At 42.7% G+C, this 24,171-nt stretch overlaps 1 protein-coding gene across 7 annotated transcripts in view; it reads left to right on the top strand.

Annotated features, from left to right (window-relative positions):
* The first annotated feature begins 705 nt into the window (after positions 1–705).
* PLCE1 (phospholipase C epsilon 1) overlaps positions 706–24,171 on the top strand; it is a 332,067-nt gene continuing 308,601 nt past the window's right edge. For 4 of the 7 annotated variants that reach the window (XM_045197747.2, XM_071221217.1, XM_045197748.2 and 1 more), the window contains exon 1: positions 706–1,044. The gene's annotated coding sequence lies outside the window, so the exon portion shown is untranslated. The remainder of the gene's footprint in view (positions 1,045–24,171) is intronic. The other 3 variants (XM_045197745.3, XM_024563446.4, XM_045197746.3) reach the window with 1 other exon arrangement.

Here is a 24,171-nt window from a genome sequence, read left to right as displayed (position 1 = left end):
CTGGTCTATGGTTCTCGTGACTGCCAACTGGCTATAAAAGCCACCTCGGCGGCTAAGGAAAGCTCACTGCAGAGCCTGTAGTTTCTGGCAACGATGAACGTCTCTCTCCATGTTTGCCTCAGCAATGAAAGAGCACTGGATTTGGAGTCCACAGACCTGGGTGGCCGCTAATAGCAGCAAAAGGAGTATCTCCAGGGCCTGGCACAGCACTGGGCACGTTGTGGTGCTCAGTACGTGTTTGTTAAGTGAATGAAAGACCGAACGGGTTGGAGACTTGGCACTATCATTAACTGCAGTGACGTTGGTCAAGTAAACTAACCGCCACGAGCCTCAGTTTCCCCGTCTATTAAGCGGGGTCCCCTGGGGGTAGGTGTGAGACTAAATTCCCGCGGCCTGAGGTGTACTGAGCTCCCGCCCTCCCCGGAGCCAGGCGACCAGGCAGCGCTCCCGCCAGCTCCCGCCTGGGCGTGGGCCAACGACAGCCTCCCGGGGCCGGGGCCTGGTGGGGGTCGCGCTGCTGGCGGCCAGGCGGGGGTAGGGGCAGCCGCTCCACTCCGCGCACCCGCCCTCTCCGCGCCGCCCGAGGCCGGGGGCGGGTCCGCCCCAGGCCGCTCCCCGAGCCGCCCGGCTGCCCGCGGCGGCGCTCGCGGCCTCTCACCCGGGGCGGGCGAGTTCTGGGAAAGCCCGGCCCAGGGCGGGGGCCCCGCTGCCGCCCGCGCCGCCGTCCGGGCAGCGCGCACAGCTCTGCGGGCGCGGAGCGAGGGAGCGGCGCCCGGCGGGGGCGCACACACGGGAGCGCGGGGCGGGCCGGCGGGCGGCGTGGGCGGCGGACCGTGGCGGGTTCGCGGGGCGGGAGCGGCGGCGGCGGCGGGCGGCGCGCCCCGGGCTCTGCCTCCCCGGCACTTGCCTGGTTCTTGCGCGCTCCTGGCAGCCGCCCGGCCGCTGACACACAGTAGCGGGGACACCCGACGCCGCTAGCGACGAGCGCGTCCCTGGGGGACGCCGCACTTGGGAACTCCGGCGCGACCGGCCAGAGGAGGAAAGGTGAGGGGACGACTGTGTCGCCGGGTTACTGAGGCTTGGAGAGGGGGAGAGGCGGGCTGCTTCTCGCTCTACGAAGAGGTCCGCGGAGGGCGGCCGCCCGGCTCCGCGTACCTGGCGGAAGTGTGAACCCTGACCCCCACCCCTGACCCCAGACTGGCGGGGAACTGAGGCAGGCGAGTCCCCGGCGGAGGCAGGCCAGCCCGCCTGTGGGCTGGAGAACACCCTGAAGTGCCTCCTCCTTCACTCCTTCACATGTTTGCCTCAGTCCCCACTTCAGTCTGTGTGCACGGTGTGGAGGTGGCCAGTACACACGAAGAAAAGTGTCAGCCCTTCTGGTAACAGTATTTCGGGGAAGGTGCTCACGGAATTGTCCCTGGAGAGATTTATCTCCATCAAATCCTAGAAGATACAATATTGTATGCGGGCTCACTTTAACTGGTAACTACGTCTTTTTTCAAGTCCTCTAATCCTGGGATCGCGAATAACCCAGAGCTAGGAGTTCTCTGTGATGGCTAATGGTAAATGCACAGTGTAAACGGACGGGGTTCTTAACCAACCCCCTTGCCTGGTACTTACAAGCCATGAAACACTTGGTTCAACGGACTCAACCAATTATTAATTGTAGGAAGGATTCATCATTTAAAGACTTATGTCATTTTAAATAGTGAGCTCCCTGATAGAGGTTAAGTAGGATTCACTTCATCAAAGAGATTTATTTCCACATGGCTCATAATTTTAATTGCGTTATACAAAATTTGCTAGTAGGTCATTTAGATTCCTGCAAGATTAGTGTGTTCTCTTGTGTTTCTTACTGTAGGAACCTCTGGTAGGGATAGGGTGGGGCCACTGCCACAGAATGGGCACAGCTGAGGCCAAGAATGCTGGATCCCACCAGGGGGAATCTTTGAGAGCCTGTCTTGGGAGGTGGGTGCAGGTGACTCTATGGATATCCATATAGGGGCCCCATTGTCACTGGGGGAAAAGGGGAGGCGGGCCATCTCTGGATACTATAGGCAGCCATGTCTTTGAGAATACTTTCTGAAGAATGCCTGATGATATTGTCACCTAGAACATCCCTTCCTTTTTCCGAATGCTCTTCCTGCCCCATTTCACTACCCTAAATCCTAACTAGCCTCCAAACTGAGTTTTGTTGCTGTAGTGAGACCTTCCCTGATTCCCTAGCCCTAAATAGCCAAACTTCCCCTGCCCTGATTCCTGCAGCAGTTTAGGCAGTTTAGCAGAAAGGCAGTTCCCAGCCTTTCTCCTCTCTGCCTTCTTTGAGAGTTATTTATGTAGATGTTTCATTTTCTCCCTACTGAAGGCATTAACTGTGGCTTTCTTGACACAGTGCTTTCACCTAGAAGACCCTCTAGAAGTAAGTAGGGACTGGTATTAAATGTTAAGACTTTGGTTCTTCACCACAAATCTCTGCTTTGGAGAAGGAGATAATATAATCAGGATTTAAAGACAAGCATAATATTTAGCATTCTTATTGTCCCCCACTTACAGTACGCAGGAGAAATTTTCCCTATACCCAGGAGCCATGCATAGTAATCATCTTTGGTCCTTGGGGCCAAGTAAGAGGTGAGATTGAGCTGGATGGACATCCTTTCAGTCTTTCTAGTAACATAAGCTTCTTGGATGTGCTCCAAGGTTGACTTGTGTCATTAAAAATTCTAAGCTCAAGTGGGTTGTGGTGATAGTAGATTCCAATGAGGGTTGTTGGTTTTCTTTTTCTTTTTGCAACTCTTGTTGATCACAGTCTTCTCTGGGCTTTTGTTATATATTTAAAAAAATTCATTTGATGTGTAATTTGGTACTTACAAATTTCTAAACGATTAAAGGAACATTGAAGAGAATTGTGCATGATACTTTCTGAAGCAGAGAGCAGGTAATGTTTCCCATACCTGGGCAAGAGGAGTATTTTCTCTGCATGTGTGTGTGTTGGCAGTCCCTGACTCTCACACACCTGGCTGGCAAGCAGCTGACAGGACAACAATTGCTTCAGCTGGGGGGTCCTTCTGCCTGGGCTACATTTGCCAGGGGGAGAGGGGGTCCAGAGGAACACAACAATTTAGAACTTCTGAGTTTAGAAGGAGAGCAGGGAAAAAGCCAGAAAAAGCGGTAACAGCTTACAGTGTGAATTTGTTATATCAAGTTGCTTTCCTCCCAACATTTGGTTAAGATCCTGGTGTTGTGCAAGTGGGAATTTGGTTGGGGAAAGAGAAGACAGGTGGGGGGCATGGTACCCCTGTAGAAGGGCTGGGAGGTATTGATAGGGCCTTAGGGAAACATATAGCCCAGTTATATGCTGCCTAGAGGAATGTTGGAAATGGGGAGTGGAGAGTAGAGGAAAAAAGATACCAAAGATACATTTTGCCATGGCCATGGGGCCTAGAAAGTAAAACTCTTTAGCATGATGTGGTCCTCTTTGCTCCCAGGATGCAGATTTCAGGCTTGTTTTTATTAACACTAATTCATCTGTGTTATGGTTTAAATAGGTTTTCATGGGCCAGTTGGAACCCCGCCCTCTACAGCTATGCTGTACACAGTGTGGTAGTCACAAGCCCCATGGCCATTTACATTTAAATTTAAAGTTAGTTTTCTCATCTGGTAAGAACTATTTATACATTTTTATTTCAAAAATAATGGATGGACATGTTTGCTGTGGATCCCACCTACAGCATTTTGTAACATATGGCATATATACCCTGTTACCATTACAAAAGCCAAAGACTTCTGATTTTGGACAAGTATGGAGATGGGAAAACTGAGGAACTAAAAGGTTTAAGTAACTTGCATGAAGTCACAGCAAGAAAGTGCCAGAGCCAGGATTCAGTCAGAATAGGCTGGCTCCAGAGTTCATTCCCTTGACCTTTGTATATCGGCCTCTGGGCTCATCACCCCCAAACAAATGACTGACCCTTTTTTTTTGTCTGGGTGAAACCAAGTAGCATTAACTCAGCTGCTTAGAAAGTCTCAGACTAGCTGTGGCCAAATTGTTTAGCAGTTGAGGTTTTGAAATGCTATGGATAGTTAAACCACTGTAAATAGGCATGCTTAGCAATTGTTTGGCTTGCTGTTTTCTACCTTGTGCCAATCACGGTTGGTTTTGAGCCATTCGCTGTATAAGAACTGGTAGGTAAGAGCCTGCTTATTGTGGGCATTGGTAAAACCATTGGGCCCTTATTAAAACTTGGGGCACATGGGGGGTTTGTATACTCATTAACTGTTGTGGGGTGGCAGGCAGATGATGGTTTGGTTCTGGTGTGTACTGACTGTTGAACTATGGGTAGGGCCATTCTGGTGGCCCACTGGGGTTCTGCGACTTCCTGCCATGGTTTCAGAGGATCTGGAACAATCTCAGTCATAAGTTTCTCTAGGAGAGACTGTCAGTTCCTGTCTTCTTTTTGGGAGGTTGATGACAGTCCCACAGGGGAAATTTTCCTTATACCCAGGAGCCATGTATAATAATCATTTTTGGTCCATGCCTTGGGAACTGCAGGGCTGGCCTAGGGTCAGCAATGGACTCTTCACCTTCCCTCCCCAAGTAATGGCAGGCTTAAGTGTTCCCTTTAAGGCTTTTTGGTCCAAACCTACATTTGAAGAAATTCTTGAGTAACCCCAAGTTTTCTCCTTTGAATATGAGAAAATGTTCTGAGTGCTTAGCCATCTATGTGGACCTTTCAGCATGGACCTTTTAGCATGGGACCTTTTAGATGGACCCCCATCTCTCTGTGTCCAGCGACCATGTGTACCTCTGTGGCCCAGTCTCTGAGACTGCTAATGGCCATGGTGCCCCCCCAGTTATAATGGCTAAGGTGTAGGGACAAGGCATTCTGTTGGTCACATACAAGGGCTCTAGAATCAAGTTTAACTGACTTCACATAGGCTTTGCCACCTACTAGCTACAAATCTTAGGCAAGCAGTTAACATTTCTGTATGAGACTTAAGATAATCTACCTATAGCACTTTGCATAGTGCCAGGAACATAGTGCTGAAAAAGTTAGCTACTAATATTGTTGGTTTTCCCCTCTGGGCCTACCTAAATCTTGACAGTCTTTAATTTTAAGCTTTGGAGAGGCATGTGTAGTAACCTGAATAATGCCAATGACCTCCCAAAGGTGTCCAAGTCCTAATCCCTGGACCCTGTAAATATGCTACTTTATATGACAAAAGGGGTGTTGTAGATGTGATTAAAAAGATTTTGAGAAGAGGGGAATATCGTGGATTATCTGGGTGGGCCCCATCTATTCTCGAGGTTCCTTATAAAAGGGAGGCAAGGATCAGAGTCCCTACTAGGAGTTAGGGGTAGTGAGAGGATGGGGTCATGAGCCAAAGACTATAACTACTTCTAGAAGCTGGAAAACACAAGAAAACAAATTCTCCCTTGAGCCTCCAGAAGGAATGCAGCCCTGCCAACCCATTTTAGACTTCTGACCTCCTGAACTGTAAGATAAATTTGTATGGTTTAAGCCATTAAGTTTGTGGCAGTTTGTCACATCAGCAATAAGAAACTAATACAGTATGGAAGAGAAAAAAGAAAGTGGTCAGGAGTGAAATGAAAGCTGGCAAAATAAGAGAACAGTAATAGGCAGCAGTTAGTGTGAACTTTGCTAGGTACTGTTGTTCTAAGCACTTTATGTGTTATTAACCTGTCATCTTTACACAGCTGAGATTTTATTATCTGCATATCACAGAAGAGGAAACTGAGGCACCAAGGGGTTAAGTAACTTGCCCCAGGTTACACAGCTAGTACAGGGTAGAGCTGAATTGTGAATCCAAGCAGTTTGGCACTCTTAACTGCTTCCCACACTGCTCCCAATGGCGGGCATTTCTGTCTTTTAAGTCTGACAGTATCAGACACCAAATGGTTTGTTACTCTATGTAAGGAAAAAGCAATATTTGTATCTGCAAGAAGGGAGGTACCATTTCCCCCCAAAAACCAAAACTGGTTATTGAAGTATTTGGTAAGTTTTTGCTATTTCTATTTCATATAATAAGTGTGGACAGCTTGAAGCTGGAGGACGCTGGCTCTGGGAGCAGTTCCTGTGCTGGCTTCCCTCTCACGCTCCCACCTCTGTTCCTGCAGCAGCCTCCCTCACTCACCACAGACTGCTGGCCCTGGTGCCCTTTTGGCTCTGCTTCCCACCTCTGCCTGTTTATTGGATTTGCCTCATTCCTAACTCTCTGCTCCAGCCCCGAATTCCACCTCCTCTGGCCCCTCATATGTTCAAACTTGAGATGGTTAGTGTCACAGTCTGTATTGTGAGGTACCCCTAACTGCTATTGGGGGGGCATATTTTTGCCTTTTCCCTTTGGTTTAGCTAGCTGTTGTTGGTTTTCTAGTTGTGTTTCTTTTGTCTCTCAAGCGCATAATTCAGGGTGATATTGGTTTGGACCAGGGGTTTTCAAATTGCATTCCAGGAGGATTTGGAGCCTCTGCCATGTGAGGGAGATGGTGGGAGATGAGGATCTCAGCCCTTCACCCTGCTTGTACTGAAGAGCCCTTCTCTTACTCATTTTACATACTGGGGTTCTACCTTAGATCTTGCATGAAAGAGAGATTCTAATGATAGAGAAGCAAAAAGAGGAGTTTGAGAACTAAACCCAAAGTCACTATATGTATGACAACAATTGTAGCCCAAAGATTTGGATGTGCAAGAAATATAACTCTGTATCTTTTATAATTGTATTTTGTAAGTTTGGGATCTGGAGCCCAGTTGCTCAGATTTGTTTCCATCCTGGTTCCATTACTTATATACAATCTGTGTGACCTTGTGCAAAATACTTGGTCTGTTGGGGCCTAAATTCCCTCATTAACCTAATGGAGGGGTAGTAGTAGTACCTATCTAGTAAATGAGATAATTCATGTGAAAGGCCTAGAACAGTGCCTGATAATACAATAAGAATTCAACAAACACTTGCTCTAATGATCATTTTTATTATTATTGAGTCTCCCTATGGAATGGCAGAAGAAGAATCTAGTCTCTTCTCTTTTGGTGATGCTGCAGCTGAGGGTCTTCCATTAATCCTCTCTTTGCATAGTGTCCCTGACCACAGGTTATCCCTGAAATGCCCGTTGTCCCTGACCACAGGTGATGTCAAGTGCAGTGACACAGGGCTGCTTCTCCTGGGTACAGCATCTTCATCCATAAGGCCTCCCTGAGGTCTCACTGCCTTCTGCCTTCTGCTATCAGGACTTATAGGACTTTTCTTTTTTCCTACCCTGCCCTCCAGCTGAGGGGCTGGGATGGAGTAGAGCGAAACTCCACACTTCTCTCTGCTCCTCTAATACATTTGGTCTAGAATTCAGACTTAATGCTTTTGAATCCTTTCCCCTCTACCCTTAGGGCTTAATAAAATAATAAAAACATAAACATAAACAGGGTGGCTAAGTTTGACAGGGTTATTGGTCAAACAGTGCCATTATCTACTTAGCAGTGGTATTGCTGCTGGCTCTGTGGAGTGATCTGCTGTGTGGTGGCCCCAATGAAATGTGCTGCATGTATAAAAATACTGGAAGAGCTCCTTCACACAAATCCAGAGCTACAGCAAAACCTGGTGAGCATTTATGTATTTTTATGGCTTTGTAGGATCAGCTACATTGTAGTAATAAAATGGCAAGGCTGCTGTATTCAGAATTAAGGAAGAGGCAGAAGCAAGGAGAGACTCTATTTTGATGACTTCATTTTAGGTTTAAACTCTATAATATCACTGACTATGGAAAATCCAGGGAATGGAAAAAAAATCATTGGGAAAAACACATGTGACCAAGTACATACTATACACATCTGGGATTAAAATATCATATAACACAGTTTAATTTGGATATCACTGGAGTTGGTTCAAGTTATCATCATTTCTAAAGAAAGTTTCACTTCATTTGTTATTGTTAATAACACAAACTCAGATTTCATTAATGAACATATTTTCACCTATGAAATGTTTGCCTGGAAGAACTGAAGCACTCCCTAATAGCCTGGTTCGTCAGTCTCAGAGAGGTGGATAAAACTCACAGAAGTTAAATATTTTGGCATGAAATTGTATTCCTTTTTTTCTCCCAAAAGCCAGAATGAATTTGGATGACAAGGCAGAGCATGAGCTTCACTTGGTCTGCAGTTATGTTAACTGCTGGGGTCTGAGCATTCAGGTTCACGTCTCTGCTGTTGAGGCTAATTAGTTCCTAACTTAGCCCGGTTACTGTGACAGGTTTTTTTCATTATGCCTCGGGCATGGTTTTAAAATTCATAGTGAAAGGTATTGTAAAGAAATATGCTCAATTAAATAAATGTAAGAGAGGAAGGCAAGAACTTCTTGAGTTATACGCATAAAAACTGTATAAATTTGCAGAAAGAAATCTAACAAGTGACTATGTTGCGCCATCAGTTCAACATAGCAGTCAGACAGCTTTGCAGGTTCTCCCTTAACAAGGCCTGGGTCACAGTTTTTGACTGCCCTGTGCTGACTGAGAATGGGCCAGGCCTCACCAACGCCAAGTCATGGGATGGCTGACAACAGGTGAAGTGTGTTCCCGACTCAGGCAGGCAGGCCCGGATCAAATTCGTTAGAGGATAAGAGAGTGTGATTATTTCTAGCTGTGCTGTGTATTTCTAATGAATTATCCCTGTCTAAGCAGCCAGTTGTAAAATACGTCACTATTTTGGAGATAGTAGTTTAAAAGAAAAAATAATCTTTAATTCCAAAACATTTTTAACAACTAAAATTCTATCCTTTAATTATTAATGAAGACATGCCTCTGTTTATGATTAATTTCTTACCTTTTTGTTGTATACTATGACATCCAATAATAAAATTGAGGGCTAAAAAGGCCTTTTGCAAAGGCCCTCAAACTTTGGCCCTCTCAATTTTAAAGTTGAAGGAACTGGTCTCCTGAGAGACTCAAGGTTTTGATCAAAGCTACCTATCTGGGAGTGGCAGAACTGGGACTTTTGCTTCAAACAATATTGAGATCATACCACAGATACATAATACACAATTGTGGATCTTGAATTCTTTGCTTAATAGTCCTCATTAAGATGTTCCCATGCCAGTAACTCTTTCTAAACTTTGATTTTAATGGCTGGTTCTTACTCTAATGAAGGGCTTGCTTACCCTTTCCGCCATTATTGAATGCTTAGTTGTTGATTCCTTGATGTTTTGTCCATTTGTCTCATTTATTTTTCTTTAATGAATTAAGACTGTAACATACCTTTATCATATTTTTTTTGCAAGCCATTCCCTGTCTTTGTCATTTGATGCTGTTTTTCTCAAGTAGAATTTTTTCGCAGTTACAAAATAATACAAGTTAACTTTGTATAATTTGGGAATTAGAGAAAAGCACAATAAAGAAAAAGTTCAAAGTCACCCACAATTCTATCATCTGTAGTAACTACTAACATTTCGGTCATGACTTTGTAGAGGTTTCTTTTGTTTGTTTGCTTTTTCCCAAATTGAGATCATGCTTACTTGTTTTATAACCTGCTTCTTCACCTAACTTTGTTAATTATAATTAAGTAGATTGTATTTATTCCAACAATGTGTTATATGTATAAATATTAATGAAATATCATACTTTTGAAATGTTTATCATGGTTTTTAATGTACAGAAATATTTAATTTTCATTTGGCAGACAGATCCATGTCCTCCCTGATGATTACTTCCATGGCCTTTAAATTTGTGGTCTTTGTCTACTTTCCGTGATTAACTTTATTTTTAGCTTTCTAGGCTTTTAGTTACATTCAGCTTTTTCTTTGGAATCAGTTTTTGTATATACTATGAGTTAGAGATCTAACTTGTTTCCTAAATAGTTAATCTTTCTTAATAATATGTTTTTTTCCTTATATGTATGTTTATGTTCCTTATATAATTTCCTTATATATTTGTTGGCTAATCCTAGATGATTTTTAATCTCATTTTATATAGTTCAAAGTCAGTTTTAGGCCTAAAATATCTATCTGTAATTTCTTAAATGAGTACTACTCTGTTTTAGTTGTGTTAGCCTTATATTAATTAATATTATATATTAATATATAATTAATATATTAATTAATATCACATAGAGAAAGTTTTCTCATAATTATTCAAATATTTCTTATTTTTCCTTGCTTATTTTTGCAAATTAAATTTTGAGATATTTTGTCAAAATCTCAAAGTCCCATTATAATTCTAATTGGGATTATAATAAATCTGTATAATTCAGGAAGAGTTAATATGTTTACAGAATTCAGTCCTTTCATACTGCTATATTCCTTTTTTAAAAAAGATTTTATTTATTTATTTTTAGAGAGAGGGGAAAGGAGGGAGAAAGAGAGGGAGAGAAACATCAATACATGGTTGCCTCTCGCACATCCCCTACTTAGGACCTGGCCCACAATCCAGGCATGTGCCCTGACTGGGAATCGAACCAGAAACTCTTTGGTTTGCAGGCTGGCACTCAATCCACTGACCCACACCAGCCAGGGCTGATTTATTTCTTAATTAACTCAAATGCTTTTATATCTCTCAGTTAAGTTTTGTGGTAGTATTCATATTAATCATATATTTCTTACTCATTTTTAAAAAATGTTTTATTTCTAATTTAATCCATTTAATGTGTAAGCTGATTCTCCTGAGCATTCTAGGTAGAGAATTGTATTGTCTACAAATGATGATTACTTCTCCATAAATCAGAAATTCCTGTACATTAATAACAAATAATGAAAATAATAGACCTTTTTATTGTATTCCTGAATTTAATGGAAATGCTCTCCATATTTACTAGTAAATATGATGTTGGCTTAAAATAATTTAAATCACTTTGAGGAAGTAGTTTTATAATCAAAGTTTTTTTTAATTAAAGGGAATTTAATTTTATCAAATATCAAAAAAGTAATCTTCGAGATGATTATATGCTTTTTCCTCATTTGACCTTTTGTTTTAACAAATTTCATGTCACTAAAGCATGTTTTCAATCTTGTTATGGCTGTTTATCATTTTGTTAATGAATTATATCTCTAAAATAGAGACTAATCTAGAACCCATTTAGATTTTACTTTGGATTTAAAAAAATTTAGCTTTATTTTAGCTGTGGTCATCAAAGGCTTGTATTAAAATTAGCTTGCGGCTCCTGAGTATGCATAGATTGAATTCCATCAGACCCCTTGCACTTTCTTGAGAGTGACAGGGGCAGCTTCAGATGTGAGGAGCTGAGACACTATTTATGTGGGAGAATAAAGTGTCCACCATAGATTGGTTAATTAGGGATTGTGCTCTTGGAAAAAGTTTGTGTTAATCTAAAGGTAGCCTCTAAGTTTGTTCTTCCTGTGAGATGAAAATGAGATGCCTTAGTGGATGCCCTTTTTTTTTTTTTAAACTGACATTCTCATTTTTTTTGTGCTTCTCATAAGATAGGATTGGAACTCTACTATTAGAGGGTTAGGCACCATCTTTGAGGATTTCCGACACTGAATGTGGATCTCTTTTTCTGGAGTGATGGGATGTTAAATAGGGTAGGAAACCTGAAGGTCAAAGCTTGAGCTACATCATTACCTTAGAATCTAATAGAGGTCAAATTTAATGTCAAGTCTTTGTTTAGGTGAATGGTTAAAACAAAAACAGAAAGTGTTTCAAAGGCATATGGAAAGAAAGAGAGAAAGCAGTTACAAGACTTAAAGATATATGCCCTGGCTGGTGTGACTGAGTTGGTTGTAGCATTGTCTGGTAAACGAGGGGTTGCTGGTTTGATTCCTGGTCAGAGCACATACCCAGGTTTGTGGGTTCTATCCCTGGTCTGGGTATATATGATCCCTGATCTGGGCACATACAGGAGGCAACCTACCAACGCTTCTCTCTCTCATCAGTGTTTCTCTCTCCTTTCCCCTCTCTATAAAAGCAATGAAAAAGTGTCCTTAGGTGAGGAATATAGATATACATACACATATATACGTGTATATATGTGTGTGTGTATATATATATGTACAAATACTTTAAGTTTTCATTTAACTAGATCCTATAGAGGACTGAGAAATTGACCCAAAGATTTAGCTACTGTGTGGGTAACTTTGTGGAGAATTTGAGGAGAATCTGAGCCTAAGATATAAGGAGGTGGTTGATTGTCGCTTCACCTTAGCTTTCTTCAGACTCTTACTACTTACATGTTGTCTCTCATTCCCTGTTTTCCCTTTTTTTCTACAATTTTGTTTTTCCCTACTTTTTTCCCCTCATCTATTCTGTACTCAGACATACAGCATCCATTTTGAAGCACTCCTTTGTGTCAGTACTATGCTGGCCCACCGGAGCTTGCCTTGGCCAGATGATACTGCAGGTGAGAACCTAATAATTTCTGTAATGTGTGAAATAAGATGTATTCACTCTCTGCCTTTCTCAATATTTCAGACATTTATTTACTTAGGGAAGGGTAATATCAAACATCACGAATGAGGAACCCTTAGTTGTAAAATTGGGTAATATTTTGTTGAAGGAGCTTGATTAAAGCTATGTGATTTGACTCATGGAAAAGAGGCTTCTATTGTGGCTACTTGTTTTCTCTAGTAAAACATTTTATTTTTGCTGAAGATATTTCTTTTCAACTTGAATTCTGGAAACAAGGGCTGCTAGGACTGAAGGCCGCACATTCCAGAGAATGGACTATAATGCACAAGAAGAGGCATCGAACGCTCACCTTGTGACTGGCTCTATTCAGTGCAGAGGCTCAGGGGAAAACTTGGGAGAATGCCCAGGACATTGGCTGCTGTTGTATTGAGGAAGGCATTCAGGTTCATCTGTAGTAACTAGTTCACATAGATGCTCTGCTACTGATTTATTGCTTTATTATGCTCTTTGAAACTGAGTACTATTGCTTGGTTCTGTATAGAGGATGTTGACTACATTTCTGATTTTATACTACATTAAAGATTTTTAATAGCAAATACTTAGAGACAGGGCACAAATACCTGAGATGTTCACCATTTTTACCAAGAAACATGAGTCCTGGGCCAGTTATTACATGGCTGAATCCAGGAGAGGGAGCTCTGGGCTGGAGTTTTCTGGTGCAGAGTGATGGCTTGACTAAGGCAGGGTGAGTCTTGATGAAAAGGATGGGAAGGTGTTTCTGCCTGGGGAGAAGTAAAGCAATCCTTGGAAGGCTTGTTCACAGTAGAGCATTAGTTGGCCAGGTAGGCAGGGTCTCCTTTGAGGCCCTCCCTTTCGTTATTCACCCCACATGTATATTAGGGTTCTTTAGAATTTTGACATCCATCTCCATGAGTTGAGGTTCACCTTTACATCAGTGATTCCAGACCTTTCTGCAGCCTCACCCCCAAGCTCCACCTTGCATATCTAGCTGCCTGTGTGACATCTCCCCTAAACTAGTGTCTCCAATTGAACTCAGTCTTTTGCCAAACCTATTTCTCTTGTGTTTTCCATCACAGTGAAAAGGACCTTTATTGATCCACTTGCCAAGACCAGAAACCTCAACTCCCTGAGGTTATCACCACTGAGTCCCTGGTTTCTTAGCACTGGGGGCTTCTCCTTCCCAGTACTCCCCACATTCTACTACCTTCCGTTTCAATGTCTGTCTTTCCCAGTAAAGCACGTGATTCATGAAGCCAGGGGCAGGGAGTCTTGTTGTTATTCACTTCTATTGTATTCAGCCCCAGCACAATATTGAGCCTGTGACAAAGGTGCTCAATAGATATATGTTGATTGACTATATGAATGGAACTTTCTGCTCATTCTGCTTCCTAAATATCTCTTTAGTCAGGCAGGATCTGGTTTGAAATCCAGCTTTGCTGTTTACTAGCTGGGGAGCCTTTATTAAGCTATTTTTTAAAATTTATTTTGAGATAATCTTTGATTTACAGATTAAACTGTTTTTAATCTCAGTATGCATCAGTTTCAGAATCAGGAAATAGTCATAATTATAGCGCTTATTACCTCATAGGTTTGTGGTGAGGGTTAAATGAAAGCATGTAAAACATTATTGCTATGCTTGCTACATGGTGTATATAGTCTCTACTGTTACAATGGTAGGTTTAAAACTAGAATGTGGAAGGCCCACAATGCAGGTTCACCTTCTAGAAGGTGAAGATCCATGAAAGGTTCCAATGGTGTGATGGGAAAACCATGAGCTCTGGAATCAGCAGACATGGTTTCAAATAAAAACTCTACTACTTAATAGCTGTGAGGCATTCCTCTAGTTACCTAACTGTTCTTAACTTTAGTTTAAAACCTCTAAAATTAGTATAACAATACCTTGCACCAAAAATTGTTGTAAGGTGTAAACTAGATGGTATATGAAAAGCAGTTTACTCTAATTTTCTTTTTAAGTTACTGTTTCCTCCAGTGATAAGCTCTGGGTTCCCTTGAAAAACGACCTGTGGTCCAGAGTTTGTCTTTGGCTCATCCCACTTTAACACTTTTATTAGATATGTGGATGAAGGCACAAAGCCTTATTTCCCGCATCTTCAGATGGCTTAAATTTGGGAGGATAGCTAATACAACAGGTGATGGAATGGAGGCTTGAAATGACCTCAACAGGCTGGAATGTTGGGCCTTCACCAAATGGGAAGTCAGGCATCTAGCAGGTGGAGCAAAGCAGCCAGGGCCAAGGAGACCATTTACAAAGTGATTCCACTGGTCTAGGTGATGGATAGAAGGGATCAGAACTGAAGTGGTGTCAGTGGCAACAAAAGGATTTAACAGTTGGGAAGAACTTTTTAGATGCATGGATAAAGAGGCCTGAGATGACTGGGAAGTTTCTTTTTCTGGGTTCCTGGGAAAATGGAGGTGCCGGTTAATAGAAAGGAGGAAGTTGGGTGGAAGAATTGAATTAGAGAGAGGAAGGAGGACGGTAGTCTGGTTTTGTGCGTGGGGTGTTGCCTCTACCCAACCCGAAGTTGGAAAGTTAGAACTGTAGCTCATGGGAGAGGCCGTGTCTGGAAAGAGGCATTTGGGAGTCATCCACAGAGAAGTTGTAGTTGAAGCCAGGTGGGAGGGGATGGGATAGCCAAGGAGTGGCCAGTGCTATTCAGAATCATTAGCGTTGTTGGCTCTAACTTGAGATAAGGTGGATAAACAAACCCTTGCCCAAGTGGGACTTGTTCCACTGCCTTCCTCAGCTCTTTAACTCATCAAAGAGAAATCCTACATAGTGAAAACAATCTCATGTAATAATTTCAGATATTAAAAAAACTATTTATTTATTTATTTTTAGAGAGAGGGTAAGTGTGGAGAGAGAGAAACATTGATGTGCAAGAGAAACTTCAGTCTGTTGCCTCTCACATGCCTGGCCCACAACCCAGGCAATGTGCCCTGACCGGGAATTGAACCTGTGAACTTTGGCTTTGTGGAATGACACCCAACCCACTGAGCCACACCAGTCAGAGCTGTTTATTTTTAATTGCACAAGTAATGCATCAGTACATTCTTGATTGTAAAGAATGTAAACAATACAGATCAAGTAAAAGCCCCTATTAATCCCTGTCCAATTCTACTTTCTTTTTGTAGAAATAATCACTGTTACTGGTTTAATGGATGTTCTTACAAACATTTTTCTTTGTATTGATATGGTTTTACATGTGAAGATATACTTTTATTACTTTGTGTGTTTTATGTAAGTGAGCTCATATTGTTTTGTTGTTCTTTTTTGAATCCTCACCTGAGGTCATTTTTTCATTGCTTTTAGAGCAGGGGTGTCAAACTGGGGGCCACATGAGCCTTGCAGTTGGTTGCCTTCAAAGGGCCAAGTGTAATTTTAGGACTGTATAAATGTAACTACTCCTTAAGAGTTAAGTGAGAGCTGGCGGGTAGAAACAAGGTGAAGGGTTGGATTTGGCCCACAGGCCTTGTGTTTCCCACCTGTGTTTTAGAGAGAGGGAAAGAGAGAGAGTGAGAGAAGGGGGAGAGAAACATCAATGTGAGAAAGAAATATTCATTGTTTGCCTTCTTGTATGTGACCTGACCAGGGTACATTCCCCGACCAGGGTATGCACCCCAACCAGGGTACGCTCCCTCACCAGGGATTGAAACTGAACCTGGGTGTGTGCACTGACTAGGGATCAAACCCACAACTTTTCAGATATGGGACATTGCTCTAATCAACTGACCCACACTGGCCAGGGTGATGTTCTAGTCTATGCCTTACCTTGGGCTGCTCACTCTTCCCCAGCCCTCCTTTCTCTGTACATTAAATTTGGTTTGGGTGTCAATCACTCCAGAATACGTTCCCTGACTCCTCTTGGGCCTGATTCACTTCATTGACTTTGAGTTTTCAATTTAGTGTCTTTCTCCCCCATTTCACTATGACAGTCTGTCACTCCTCTCTCTCTGGGACTGAGCCCAGACGTGAAATAAACATGCACTGAGTTCATGCTTGTTAGCCCAGCTGATCTGGGCAGGGATTGTCTTTGTGGTTCTTCTTGGTTTGCCTTCCTGGCAGATCCCTGACTTTCTAAGTAGCATCTTGTTATTTGAGCCCCATTTGAGTTACTGAGAAAACTCACTGAGGGGCCTCACTTGTCATAAATAATATGGTTGCATTCTGTTTGGGTGGTCTGCAGCGGGGAACATCATCATTTTAGATTCCCGACAAATCTCTGCTAGGGAGGGTGGAGTAAGGAGGAGCCACACCACTGTGCCAAGGTCACAGAAGAGGCCCCTCAGGTTCCTCAGGGCTTCCTGGACTACCCCTTTCCCTCATGAACCCCACCTTGTGTGGAGTCTTTCCTTTTACAAAACATCTTGGCACACCTGATCTCATTTGACCTTTTATACAGATTACCTTGCGGGGTAGAAAGAGCTGATTAGACACAGTGAAACAAATGAGGCTTACTCATTTATTTAATCTACAAATATTTATTGAGTTCCTACTATGTCTCCAGTGAGGCCTTGGGAAGATGGTAGTGATCAAAACCAGTGCATTCCCAGCTCTCAGGGGTTCTGGTTCTAGACAAGGGAGGCCAACAAGTAACTAGTGTACAAATAAATAAGAAATATAATTTCCAGTGGTGGTACATGCCCAGGAGACGATCAGGCAGGGTAATATTACAGAAAGTGATGGGTGGGAGGGGAGGAGCAGCTGCTTTAGAGTAGGCAATGCCTTTCTGAGGAGATGACATTTGAGCTCAAATCTGAAAGGTGAGAAGGAACAGGCCGTGTGACTCCCAGGGATGTGGCTGACTTGCTGAAAGTCCAGGGTGGAGCTGGCACTGGAGCCCTGAAGAAGGCTCTTTTCCTGGTATTCCTTGGGCTCTTCTCTTCCCTCTCTGCCATGTCCATGGACACCCGTGAGTATGTCCAGGACAAGCTTGGGCAGGCAGGGGATGAGGCATGCCTAAGTGCGCTGGGACCTCTCCAACGCCAGCCCAAAGCTGAAGAGGGGCAACCTGATGGCCAACTCTGCTTCACCTTGTGTCCCTTTCTCATGGGATCCCTTGGGACTAAACCTCACCTCTTTCTAGATCAGCAGGACAGGGTGTCCGAGACATCTCCCCCAAGGCAGCTAAGAGGTTAGCATCCTGTCATTTTTTTTATTGTGGTAAAAATATGTAACCGGACATTTACCATTTTAATCACTTTTAAGTGTACAGTTCAGTGGCATGAAGTGCTTCACATAGATGTGCAGCCATCACCACCATGCATCTCCAGAATGTTTTCATCATCCCGCACTGATACTCGGTACCCATTCAACAACTTGCCTCTTAAGCCCTGTGGATCATAGGTGGCGAGGAAATGAATGCCATTTACAAAAGCCTCTTCCTCTGATGGGTGGAGTCTCCTCTTGTTTAATGGAGTATCTCTCTGTTTAGTCCAAAGACAACTGGTATCAAAATCACCTGGTTAGGGGTGGGGAAAGGGGCGGATTGCCTGTTAAAGATGCCCATGTCCCCTCCCCTTCCTGAGTCAGAATCTCTTTGGCTGGCACTCAAGTAAGTGTATTTTTCTCAAGTCCCCCACATGATTCTGATGCTGATATAAATGTGAGAATCACTAGTTTCAGCTTCATGGGGAGAACAGGTGAGGAAAATATCTTAGCCAGGGCAGAAAAGGCTTGCTATGGGGAGGTTTCTGTCTGGATTTGAGTATCTGCTTCACCAGTGGCTAGGTGAGTAATTCTGGGCAGGTTGCTTAATCTCTATAAATCTGTTTTCTTTTTTTTAAATTAATTAATTTATTTTTATTCAGTTACAATTGTCTGCATTTTCTCCCCATCCCTCCACCCCACCCCAGCCAGTCCCACCTCCCTCCCCCACCCCTACCCTCCCCCTTGATTTTTGTCCTTGTATCCTTTATAGTAACTCCTATAGACCCCTCTCCCCACTATCCCCTCCCCACTCCCCTGTGGCTATTGTTACAATGTTCTTAATTTCAATGTCTCTGGTTATATTTTGTTTGCTTTTTTCTTTTGTTGATTATGTTCCAGTTAAAGGTGAGATCATATGGTATTTGTCCCTCACCATAAAGGAAAGAATAAACAAATGGGACCTCATCAAAATAAAAAGCTTCTGCAGGGCTAAAGAAAACAGCATTAAAATACAAAGAGAACCAACAGTATGGGAAAACATATTTGCCAATGATACGTCAGACAAGGGCCTGATCTCCAAAATATATAAAGAACTCACACGACTCTACTCCAGGAAGACAAACAACCCAATTTAAAAATGGGCAAAGGACTTGAACAGACACTTCTCCAAGGAAGACATACAGAGGGCCCAGAGACATATGAAAAGATGCTCAGCATCACTAGCCACCAGAGAGATGCAAATTAAAACCACAATGAGGTACCATCTCACACCAGTCAGAGTGGCCAACATAAACAAATCCACAAACAAATGTTGGAGAGGATGTGGAGAAAAGGGAACCCCAGTACATTGTTGGTGGGAATGCAGACTGGTGAGGCCACTGTGGAAAACAGTGTGGAATTTCCTCAGAAAACTAAAAATGGAACTGCCTTTTGATCCAGCAATTCTGCTACTGGGATTATACCCTAAGAACTCTATAAATCTGTTTTCTTATCTATACATTGGAAATTGTGATCATAGTATGTACCTCACTACAGTTGCTATGAAGACTGAATAAAATTATACAGATGATGTGCTCAAGTGGGTGACTTGCATAGAAGATCTCAGGTCTTATGTAGCATAGAGGTGGTGAAGTGACCCAAGAGACTGCTTTACACTAGTTATGCTTTCTTAATTGCTGGTAAAGTGAATCCAAATTAATTATTTCAGAAGTGCTTTATCTTCAGCTATCACCTCACTACAGGAAAGTAACCAAAGTTATTAGTCAAGATAGAAATATATATGTGTGTGTGTGTATGCCTATACACACACACATATGCCTATATATATATTGGCGTGTGTGTGTATGTATATATATGCATGCCTAAAGCAGTTGAGAGGGTACAATATTTTTTACTGGAAAATGTTTTCAGAGACAGAGTCACATGGGGAAGTTCCTGAAAGGAATGGTTAGGTCTTAGTAATACATGTACTGCCTAGCTGTGGGGAATAAGAAAGGAAATGAGGTTCTGGCACATGTCCCAGATACTTACCACCTCCCTGCTTGGGAACAAGCGCAGTTAAAGGTTGTCTAAGAATATTCTGGATGGTTGGTGCAGCAGTAGTTTGAGAGTAAGGCTCACAGCCACTTGTCAGAAAATCTTCCTGAACAGAATGTGGCTCTGCAGAAAGGAAGGTGGAAGGGTCTCAGGAGTGAAGTGGGGATGAATAGGTAGGTTCAGGGAACAGAGGACTACACCATGCTGGCTGAGGTGCCTGTGAAAACAGTGGGTTGGAAAGGCTAGTTTTGATTAGGTCACCCTTAAACCTGGCTCCATTTGTCGTAGTTTAATGTAATAAATTATTACCTAAACCTAGCAGATAGCCCTTCGATAAATTTCAACTAGACCCAGCAGTTTTATGGACCATTTATACTTGGTGTCTACATAGCATCTGTCACAAAGCAGGTGTTCAAAAAACTATTTGTTGAGTAAGTGAATGTATGAATCAAATCCTTTGGTTGACCAGCCCTTGGAAGAAAAATTGAGTGATCTGGAAGTTGCTATACTCCAAGGATGGGACCATGCTTACAAATATATCAAACAGGTGAGATTATACTTGATTTTAGGGGGCAGGGCATGTAGTTTTCCATGATTTTCTCCTTTTTAAAATAACATTTAGAATATTGGAGAAGGTATTGTTAACATTTATATAGATTTCATTACACCTTAAAATTATTCCTTTAGACAAAATAATATTAAACAAAAGAAGTAGGATAAAAACGGAATATGCAGTATAATTTCAATTCTGTAGAAGATATATATTCAATGGGGATAAAACTGTAAAGAAGTTATAACAAAAGTAGGACTTACCTAATTATCTTTTCTACTTTATACTTCTCAGCCTTTATTCATATTTTCTTTTTATAAACATTTTATTTATTTATTTTTATTTTAAAAAGATTTTACTTATTTATTTTTAGAGAGGGGAAGGAAGGGAGAAGGAGAGGGAGAGAGACATCAGTGTGTGGTTGCCTCTCACGCATTCCCAAGTGGGGACCTGGCCCACAAACTAGGCATGTGTCCTGACTGGGAATTGAACTGGCGACCCTTTGGTTTGCAGGTCAGCACTCAGTCCACTGAGCCACACCAGCCAGGTCTAAAATTTTCTACAGTAAATATGTATTGCTTTTATAATCAGAAAAATACCAGGTGTCATTTGTTAATGTAGAATGTGAGACAGCACTGCAGGCTGCTAGTTCAGGTCAGAGCAACCCTACTTGCCTTAGAATAGATTGTGGGCTCATCAAACAGCTCTGTACTTTGGGTTATGCTGCCCTGAAAAATAGCAAAAATGCCAAGGTATTGGCCTACAAATTAAACAAATTTAAACACCAACATCCCCTAAACTTGTTTGCTTCATTATATTTCAATCAGGTAGAAAGTGCGAATAATACTGTTTCTTCCCTTTTGGATGATGACTTCTCAGTGGTAAGTCAGAGAAACAGCTAAAATGAACTTTGAATTTTAATGAGGTGTTCTAGTTGCATTTTTTTTTTTTTGCCAGGTGAGTACAAGGTTTTATTTTGAGTCTACATGACAAAGTAATCTTGTAGAGGGTATATAATGAAGAAAAAGAAGGAAATTCGGTATTTTTCTAAGGATTGAAGAAATGGTTGTGCAGAGGGATAAAGGGAAGAGGTAGTACTTTAAATTGCAGGTCTCAGGTCTTCAAAACAAAGGACACAGTTCAGGAGGTGTCTGGTTGATATAATGGGAAAAACCAATAATTCAGGTTTCAAGGGAGTTTTTTTTAATGCTTGAATTATCTGGATTGTCTGATTTAACTATATAATCACCAGCTTTCCCTTTATGTCAAAAAGTGACCCAGTGTCATGGGGCGGTGGGTAAAGCCCCATGTGCCCCAGCGAGTGTCAAATTGAGCTCCACAGTGTGACCTCCGAGTAGTGCAAACACACTGTCGTGTGCTTCACACAACATTCAAACCATTGTAGAAGGGGGTTGGGAGTAAGGCCACAAACTCTTTGCTGCAACTTCCATCAACACATGGAGTCTATTTTCCCACCTCTTGAACCTGGGGCTGTCCTCGTGACTTGCTTTGGATGATGGGACGTTAGCAAAGGCGATGCAAGCAGAAGCTGGACAAGCATTTATGCAGGGGGTCCTCTCTTAGTGCTGAGATTTCCCTTCCATGGAGCTCCACCGTTCTGGTCAAACAATTGGTTAGTTAAAACGTTATTTTTGATAGAAGACATTTACATGCACTTGACAAGGAACTAGCAAGGAGATGTGTGAAAGCCATCGCAGTGAACACGTTCCTGTCTCTGTTCTGGAGGAGAGTTAAGTACGGCAAGATGAAATAAGGCAATAGCCTTAAAAACATGCAACAGGGTTCCAACAAACAAGTAGCTTGTCTTGTGACAGTTACTTGTAACTGTTACGATTGTCTGGATCTTAGAATTTGTATCCATGCACATAACGTGGCTCTTGAATGAATTAAAGAATAAATGAATGATTAGTATAAATAGCTGTTATATTCCCTGACCTACAACTAGAAACTTAATGTGCTTTGCGTTGCTTAGTTTTCTGTGTCAAATTGGCGAGGCCATAGTACCCACTTATTCAGTGAGACACTAATCTAGGTGACTGTATTCTTTTTTTTTTAATATATTTATTGATTATGCTATTACAGTTGTCCCATTTCCCCCCCCACTCCACTCCATCCTGCCCACCCCCCTCCCTCCCACATTCCCCCCCTATAGTTCATGTCCATGGGTCATACTTATAAGTTCTTTGGCTTCTACATTTCCTACACTATTTTTACCCTCCCCCTGTCTATTTTCCACCTATCATCTATGCTACTTATTCTCTGTACCTTTACCCCCCTCTCCCCCTCCCACTCCCTTATTTACAACCCTCATGTTTTAGTTGTTTGCCTAGTTTGCTCTCGTTTTTGTTTTATGTGTGGTCGTTAATAACTGTGAGTTTGCTGTCATTTTTACTGTTCCTATTTTTGATCTTCTTTTTCTTAGGTAACTCCCTTTAACATTTCATATAATAAGGGCTTGGTGATGATGAGCTTCTTTAACTTGACCTTATCTGAGAAGCACTTTATCTTCCCTTCCATTCTAAATGATAGCTTTGCTGGATACAGTAATCTTGGATGTAGGTCCTTGCGTTTAATCTTGGGTAATGTAATTATGATGTGCCTTGTTGTGTTCCTCCTTGGGTCCAGCTTCTTTGTGACTCTCTGAGCTTCCTGGACTTCCCGGAAGTCTGTTTCCTTTGCCAGATCGGGGACGTTCTCCATTATTTGTTCAAATAAGTTTTCAATTTTTTGTTCTTCCTCTTCTCCTTCTGGCACCCCTATAATTCGGATGTTGGAACGTTTCAAGGTGTCCTGGAGGTTCCTAAGCTTCTCCTCATTTTTCCGAGTTCTTGTTTCTTCATTCTTTTCTGGTTGGATGTTTGTTTCTTCCTTCTGGTCCATACCATTGATTTGAGTCCCAGTTTCCTTTGCATCACTATTGGTTCCCTATACATTTTCCTTTGTTTCTCTTAGCATAGGTTTCATTTTTTCATCTGTTTTTCGAACAGATTCAACCAAGTCTGTGAGCATATTGATAACCAGTGCTTTGAACTGTGCATCCGATAGGTTGGCTATCTCTTCGTCGCTTAGTTGTATTTTTTCTGGAGCTTTGAAGTGTTCTGTCATTTGGGCCATTTTTTGTTTGTTTGTTTGTTTGTCTTGGCGCATCTGTTACTTTAAGGGGCGGAGCCTTAAGTGTTCACCGGGGCGGGGTAATGCTGGTCGCTGCGCTGTGACGCTGTATGTGGGGGAGGGGCCGAGTGGGAGCAATGGCGCCCGCCTCACTCTCCTCCAGGTTTCAATCTTTCACTCCGATACCCACAATCAAACTGGGCCACTCTGGTGCTGGTTCCCGAGTAAGAGGGCCTGTGCACACTCTAGGCCCCTGTGGGTCTCTCCAACAACCTCTCCTGTGAGGCTGGGAGTCTCTCCTGCTGCCGCCCCAACCCCCAGGGGTGCTTTCAATCAGAGGTTTGAGGCTTTATTTCCCCCGAGCTGGAGCCCTGGGTTGCGCGGTCTGCTTCGCTGCCCGCTGTTCCTCCGGTTTATCTGTGGGCGAATGTGGGGCCCCGGGGTGCTACCCGCCACTCTGCCTGCCCCACTCTCCGCCACTCTGAGTCTGGCCCTCTGGGTTTATCTGTGCAAATGTGGGGCCGCAGGGTCTGCTAGTGCTCGGACTGCCTGCGCCATTTGTCCCACACTCCGCCAGTCTCAGTCCCGCCACAGCCACGCGAGTCCTCTCCACCCCGGTGCCGTCTCCGCCCCTCCTACCAGTCTGGATGAATGTTTATTTTCTATTTCCTTGGTGTTGGTCCCCCTTGCTGTTCGATTCTCTGTCAGTTCTGGTTGTGCGAGGAGGCGCAGTGTGTCTACCTACGCCGCCATCTTGGTTCCTCCTCCTCTGTATTCTTCTAGTTGCATTTTTAACTCTACTGAAAACAAGACGTTAGAATGACATCAACTGTTTGAGTTAGCTCTTGGCTTCGGCTTCCACCCAGAATTTGATGTTATTGGTGAGGAACAGGATAATTTTTTAAG

Source organism: Desmodus rotundus, chromosome 4 (genome assembly GCF_022682495.2).
Source record: "Desmodus rotundus isolate HL8 chromosome 4, HLdesRot8A.1, whole genome shotgun sequence".
NCBI classification, from domain to species: domain Eukaryota; kingdom Metazoa; phylum Chordata; class Mammalia; order Chiroptera; family Phyllostomidae; genus Desmodus; species Desmodus rotundus.
This window is presented reverse-complemented; position numbering and strand designations above follow the sequence as displayed.